We start from the raw sequence: 7,240 nt of genomic DNA on the forward strand, positions 1-7,240 counted from the left end.
CCCGCAGCCTCGGCAAGCTCTGTGCAGCCTTCCCAAGGGGAGACACTTTCCAAGGAAAGGCTGCAGGTGAAGAATCCGAGGGGACTGCCACTTGGTCACAGCTCGGTTGGATTCTGCCTGTGAACCTGGTCACTCTTCAGGGCCCAGGGCCAGCTCTGCCATCACCTCCTTGAAATATTTGTTGTTCGCTCACTAGAACCTTGTTTCTTACTAGAAAGTGAGATGCATCTGTTGTTGAGAATTCAAGAAGCACATTTCGACAAGCGAAATGGAGATGCTAGGGGAGCATAGGGTCCGCATGGACAGAGCGGGGCATAGGCCACACGGAGATGCTCGGGGGCGCGGACAGTCCACAGAAGGAGGGGGCCGCTGGCAATGTGGTGATGAGCAAACTTTCAGACCTTTGTCAAGACATGAACCACTGGGGCGCCTGCGGAGCTCAGCGGTTAAGTGTCTGCCTTCGGCTCAGGTCATGATCTCAGGGTCTTGGGATCGAGCCCTGCATCGGGCTCTCTGCTCAGAGAGGAGTCTGCTTCTCCCCTGCTGCTCTCCCTGCTTGTGTGGGGAGCTCCCCCTGCTTGTGTGTCTTGCTGTCTCTCTCTCTGTCAAATAAATAAATAAAATCTTTTTTAAAATACATGAACCAGTAGCTACAGAGCCCCCAAACTGATCATTCTGCATCAAAGATCAATGGCCAAAATGATCAATGATCAAAAGATCATTCTGATCTTTTGATGGATATTGAACACTATGGAACAAGGAGCTAAGATATTGATATTGAACAAGGAGCTAAGAACTGCTTGTAAGTGAAGTTCCACCCCCAAGCCTTCCTTAGAATCACATTCTAGGTGTTGGAATTGCTGGGGTCCCATCTCCTTCCCCATAGAGCGGCTAGAGGAGACACTCCCCCCAGCCCCCTGTGCATGCAGCGAGACTGGAATGCCCCCCATAAGGTGGGAGGACTTTTTCCCCATCCCTTCCCTGAGGGCCAGGAGAGCCGTGTTTCCATAGTACAGGGCCTGCTGAGCACTGCGCCCCCTCCCCGCCCCCGTGAGCGTCTGGCCAGGTGCGCAGACAGGGACATCCCTTCAAGATGGTGGGCTGAGTCCACACACTTCCTCTCCTTCCCCCCAAGCCCCACTGAGATGGTAGAAAGGTAGAAAGGCTAGGCTGGAAAAACCTCCCCACCCCAGGAACCCTGAGGAATTTCTAGAAACAAGAGTACAAGTCACCAGCTTGGAGGAGAATCCATGGAGGCTGACTAGCCAAGGGTGCCTGGAAGCAGCTTGTCCATGAGACCCAGGAACCCCTAGAAGTCCCACACCTGAGGAGGCCACCTGAGAATGAGAGATGCAGAACTCGGGTGGGCCCCTGCCACTTATGGTTAGACCCCGTAGACTGGAATAGGGCACTGCGGTGGGGGGTGGGGGGCCAGTCTGCACTCCCAGGGCCTGAAGCTGGAGGGGACTATGGACCTGGGAGCCACCAAACAGGAAGAACTGGGCCCACCAAGAGGCTGCCTCCTGGTGACCCCTTCCTGTTTCAATCGCGGGCCCCCTCCTCCTGCCTCAATCTGGGGGCCCTCTTTCTGTCCCTCAATCCAGGGGATGCATCTCCTCCTATCTCAGTCTGGGACCCAGTTGTCCATGCCCTGATACAGCTTTTCCACCCCGATGTGTGTCCCTGCAGTGGATGGCTGGATTTTTGACAAGGTTATGACCATTCCCTAGAGTGATTTCTGAATACAAAGACATACAGAGAACAGATGGGCTGCAGGGATGTGTGGGTGTGGAGGAGTCCGCTCAGCTCACGGCCTGGGCCCGTGACTCACATGTCACAGCGTCGGAACCCCTGACTCAGGTCTCCATCACAGAAGCGACAGCTTCCTGCCTGCCTGCCTGCCTCAGGCTGCATGTGAGGGGCGAGCCGGGAGGGGGAGCCCGCAGAGCCCCCAGACCTCGGGGACTGGCCCCGGTTCTTGAGTTTCTTCTCTCTCGCTCGAAAATAGTCTGAATAACATTGCGTCTGGCTTCGCAGGCTTGTGTCACACGTATGAAAAGCCGTCAAGCTTAGGAAGGAGAAATGTCTGAAATCCTACCATTTGTCGTTCAAGGTCAACGTCATTGCAGACTTTGCCAGAAGCATTGTTGGAACATCAGCGCTTTCCAATCAATCCAACATCCGTGGCAGATGAGGTCACGGAGAAAGGTCCGAGTGCACCTGCCGTCCGCCCCGGGGAGGCCCGAGGGTCCAGCAAGACGAACACATCCACTTCCAGCCGCCTCTCCAGTTCATGAGCTGGGCTGAGTCCCTGCTCACAGGTCCCTTCTCCCCGGTCCCTGCTCCCCATCTGCGCTGTCTGGGCCAGAAGTGATGGTCAGGCTGGATCCCATCGGCTGTCGGCAGTGACTTAGGACGATGGGACCCAGCACCTGTGTGGGTGCCGTTGAGAGTCTGGGAAACAGCAGGGACCAGATCTGGCCCCAAGGAGGTCGTGTGGCCGAGACAGGCAGTCACAACAAGAAAACACACAAGATTAACACACGTGGGCTCACTCTCTTGGACGGGTCGTGGGCACTTCCAGACAGGGTGGGAACTCAGACTCACAGGTGGGAGCCGTGCACTGTTTGGGGAACCCGTGTTCCCATGGGGCACTGGAGGGGCACTGGAGGGGCACGAGCACATGTGGGAAGGCCTGTTAGGACTCTGCCAGCATGGATGAGACATGATGGAGGAGACAGAGAGAAGAGAATTACTTCCAGAAACATCTTTGACTCACTTCCTGTTTGTGCCTTGACTCTGTGGAGTCTGAGTCAAGTACAAAATGCCATCCTTTTCCCAGATGAGTTAGTTGTGTACCAAGTCCAGTGTTTCCTTCCTTTACCTGTTTTGTGTTTCGTACCCCAAACCTAAGAACAATGAACAAAGACCCCAAGTATCCCATGGGTCATCCTGGAGGCTCTAAGGAAATGAACAAAAAGCTAGTTTTCCCCTTTTCTCTGACTGCTAGGAAGCTCAGAGCCTCCCCCATCCCAGCAACTAAGCAGGGCCACACGGTGACCATTTCAGATTCTACTGTGAGTCTTGTCTTCATCATTTCCTCTTCTGCCCCCTTGGCCACAATTTCACTCAGAATATCCATGATGTTAGCTGGGGGTTCAGGAGAGTCCGGGGCGGGAGGCCAGGCCATCTCTCAGGACCCTGCGGCTCCCTGGGCTTTCCTCCCCCACCAGGGAAGCCAATTCCAGAACAAGGGCATTCTCAGCTGGGTAGAAGCAGGGTCCTTTCTGAGCACCCCTTATTTCAAGGGTGGTCATGACTTCGTTGTTCCCAGAGCAGCGATCAGACTGTGTCAGACGGGAAGGACACTCACGAACATTCTGCCCTTGGCATTAGGAGCTCATTCGGTTGCTCGGGCTTAGGGTCCAACCAAACCCAGACCAAGTACAACCACGTGTCTGCAGGCTTTGTACACCTATGGGGTGTCCGTGTGGAGGAATACTTCTGTTCTGTCGCCGGCTCAGGCCCCGTATGACCCGGCCGTGGAATGTGGCCACCGTCCAGACACATGGGCTGCTCTGTGGTCTAGCATCTGAAATGAAAGCATGTGGCACAGGGTGAACTGTGGTTACCTGAAGCTTCACGGTGGCCACGTTGCTGTGTTTTGTTTGGGAGTCGGTTTCCTCCCACCCAGAGGTAAAGCTTTTTCTGTATATTTTATTTTTATTTATTTTTAATTTTTTTCATTTAAATTCAATTAGCCAACATAGGTACATCATGAGTTTCAGATGTAATGCTCAATAATTCTTCAGTTGGCCCGAAAGCACCCGATCTTGTCCGATGCCAAGTTTTTTAAAGGACGGAGAATTTCTCAAGATCACCCTGACCTTTGGGGCATCTGTGTGCGTGCGAATGTGTGCGTGTAAGAGTGTGAGAGCCGTGGCTCCTGCTCCACCCCTGCAGACGCACCTGTGACGGCCCCCAGCGCCCACACCCACGCCCATGGGGTTCGCTGCTCAGAGGGCACCTGTCCTGAGCTTCAGCAGAAATCTGCACTCTCTCCAGGACAAGGAAACCGCTAGTTAATTGTGGGTCATAAAATCCTATCTTCAGAGTTAGGATCCACACTTGTGATCATCCCAGATAAATACAGGTGGTCTAACACATACACGGAGCCGTTTTGCTGAGAAATGTAATGACTTTTCTCCCTTGATGGTCTCATGGTGAGTCATGTGATGATGAACTGAGTCAGGAGAGACTTGCTGAATCAGTTAACACTCATCTCGATAGGGACCTGCTAACACCTGCGGGCTTTCCTGAGCAGGAACCACAGTCGGTTGGGAAAGGCAGCCGGGAAATTCATTCCCCATCCTAGCATGGAAGTCTCCCTCTACCCATGTCGTCCGGCGCCCCCGATGGCAGAACCCAGGGCCTGCCTTCTTGAGGCCTGGATGCCGGTCACTGTCGCCCCCCACCCCCACCCAGGCCCCTGGCCCCAGCAATCATGGCCACCAGATCCCCAGAGCACTGCCTACAGCCAAAGACCCCTCACCGGCTGGCGCCCTGGCCGTGCCACCTGCCCGGGAGGGTTGCCCAGGTCTGCTCAGGAGCACAGCCAGTGCACAGAGCCCCACAGTGCCCACCAGGCCCTCTGGAGTCTGAGCTCGTGGGAGAGGTGGGGGAGGTGCACCCCTTCAGCCTTGTGCAGCTTCCTGTGCTTTTCATGAAAGAAAAAAAACATCATCTCCATCTCCATCTGTTTTCTTTTTCAGATAAAATCTATTTTAGGACAGAAGTATGCGTTCCCCTTTACCACGCTCGCCTCCCCCAGCATTTGGACACGGCCTCCTCCGTGGGTGGCTGCAGCTGTGGCCGGGGCTATCCCTCCAGCACGCTCAGAGCTGGGCAGGGGTCAGACCCTGGGAGCGCCTCCCGCTCTGGCAAGCCCACGGAAGCCTCATAAATAAAAGTGTGCGAGCCCCGCAGGTGGCCTGCTGCTGTCCGGGGGGATGAGGGGAGACCCCCATCTCCCCCGTGTTCCCAGGGCCTCCACTGACCCCCTGAGTACCCCCTCCTTCCCACCCCAACCACCCACGGCTTTGCCCCCGGGGTGGCAAGCACACCCCTGAGCTTGGAGCCACAGAGTGGGTTAGGGTGTCTGGTGAACGAGGATCTGCCTTAAGGCCTTGTCAGCAAGACAGGTGGGTCCCCTGTCATTCCAGTAAGGTCTGGTAGCCCTTCCGGACTGTAATTTCCAGAGCGAGGCCAGCCCACAGCCAGGGCAAGCCTGTAGGTCATGGGCATGCCAGAGCCAACGTGGCCCCGTCTGGGTGCCCCGTGGTTGGTCCCTGTCCTGTGCCCGTCGGTGCAGCCCTGAGCATCACTGCGAGGTGCGCTCCTTGCGTGCAGCCAAAGCCCCAGGCGGCCAGCCCCCAGACCCCTGCTCCTCCACAGCCTAAGATTCCTTTGCGCTGAGTCCAACGGCGTAAAGCAAATGTCAGCTCAGTTCAGCGCTGGTGATAGGAAAAGAAATATACAGCCAAGCATACGATGAAAGAAAAAATTCCTCCGGACAACTTCCAGCGATGAGGACACACATGTCTTTTTGGTCAGTCCGCACAGGAGGTGCCTTCCTAGGGGTCTGTCCCCGGAGGCTGTCCCAATGGGAGCAGGAGCAGGATGACGGACCTCGGACGCCCCCACCCTGCCGGCACCCTATTTCTCCCAGGACACGCAGCTCCACTTGGCGGGAGCCTTGGGGAGAGCTGGGATCTGAGTCAGGGTCCCGTGTTTTGAAATACTGGCAGGATTTGTACGACATTAGGAAAAATAAGGGAAAAAACCAACAAAGGGCTTAGACGACAAAAAATGAGAGAAAGAGAGACCTGTCCTGAGCTACCCGAGCCAGTGTCTTTCCCCATCGATGATGGCTGCACAAGGGGCTGGCATGCTGGGCTGTGGGACTGCAGGCACCGCAGGGGCTCTGGGCAAACCCAGGTGGCACACACGGGTGGGGATGCCAGCACCGAAGATCCAGGATTTCCAGGACGGCCCTCCGCAAGGGTGAGAACAGAATATTCTCCCCATAGCTAACAAAACTGGTGGAGTCACAGGCGCATTTCCAGGCCCCTGTGTCTGCAAGAGTTGCCCTCCCAGCCCTTGGCCACCGTCCAATGTGTCAGCACAGCATCTCGGCTTCTGGTGCAAGCCAGCATTTCTCAGTTTCTCAGGCTTGTGCACGCACACTGTTCATCCTTGGGCGGCCCCACACTGGGTGAGGTCCTGCCGAGCAGGGAGCCCGGCACGGTGGGTCCCTGCAGGTGGCCCTCCGCAGCCTTGGAAGGCCCGTTCCCGTGCGGTGGGGACGCAGGGACGCCGCACTCTTCCCCTCCTCGGCCTAGGAGAGTTTTTATATTCTCGGATGACACAATCAGAACCAGATGTTTCTGCAAAGAGGGGAAGGGCCAGGACAGGGCCGTGGTCAGGCTAGCTCAGGGGCACAGCCTTGAGTGTGGGGGCCCAGGGAAGCCAGCCTTAGTCCCCTTCTCCTGGTTTCCTGGCTCTGCTGTTTCTCTCCTCCCCCCATCCCTCCTCATTACCTCACCCTGCCCAGTGCCCCCAGAAGCCTCCCAGCTTCAAGACAGCCTCATGGTCTCTGAGCAAAGCTTTCCCAGTGGCTGACTCAGCTCTGGGTTTCCAACTGCCAAATTCCCAAGACAGTGCCTCACTGTGAGCTGGGCGATGGGGTCACAGGTCAGAGTTGCTGGCCTGGAGCCTCAGAAGGTGGTCCTCAGGACTCGGGACCACCATAGTCCAGGTAGTATGTTCTGGGGTCCAGAGCATGTAGCAGAGCCCACCAGGATGGCAGCAGGTGGGCCCTCAGAAACAGCAGATGAGACCCTCCCATCAGGCATCCATCTCCAGCCTTCTCCCAGGACGCGGCAGCAAGTCAAAGGCACATGGAGCCCTCGCGCCCACCTCAGAAACCTGCAACCCCTCTCCAGCCATTCCTTCCCTCAGGAATCACAGATAAGGACCTGCTCTGCACGCCCCTCACTCACCATCCTAAAGAGAGAAACGGGCTAGCCCTTGGAGGGGAAGCCTGTGTGCAGAGCACCCATGAGCACAGAGCCAATGAGCCTCCAGCAACACGGCCCCACAGACCCCTCAGCGGGTGTCCTATCTCTGAGCCATCCGGATGGTAGCCACTAGCCACACGTGGCTTTTGTGCATAGGAGTG

This window comes from Lontra canadensis, unplaced genomic scaffold, assembly GCF_010015895.1.
Source record: "Lontra canadensis isolate GAN:19392208 unplaced genomic scaffold, GSC_riverotter_1.0 scaffold13, whole genome shotgun sequence".
Taxonomy (NCBI): Eukaryota; Metazoa; Chordata; class Mammalia; order Carnivora; family Mustelidae; genus Lontra; species Lontra canadensis.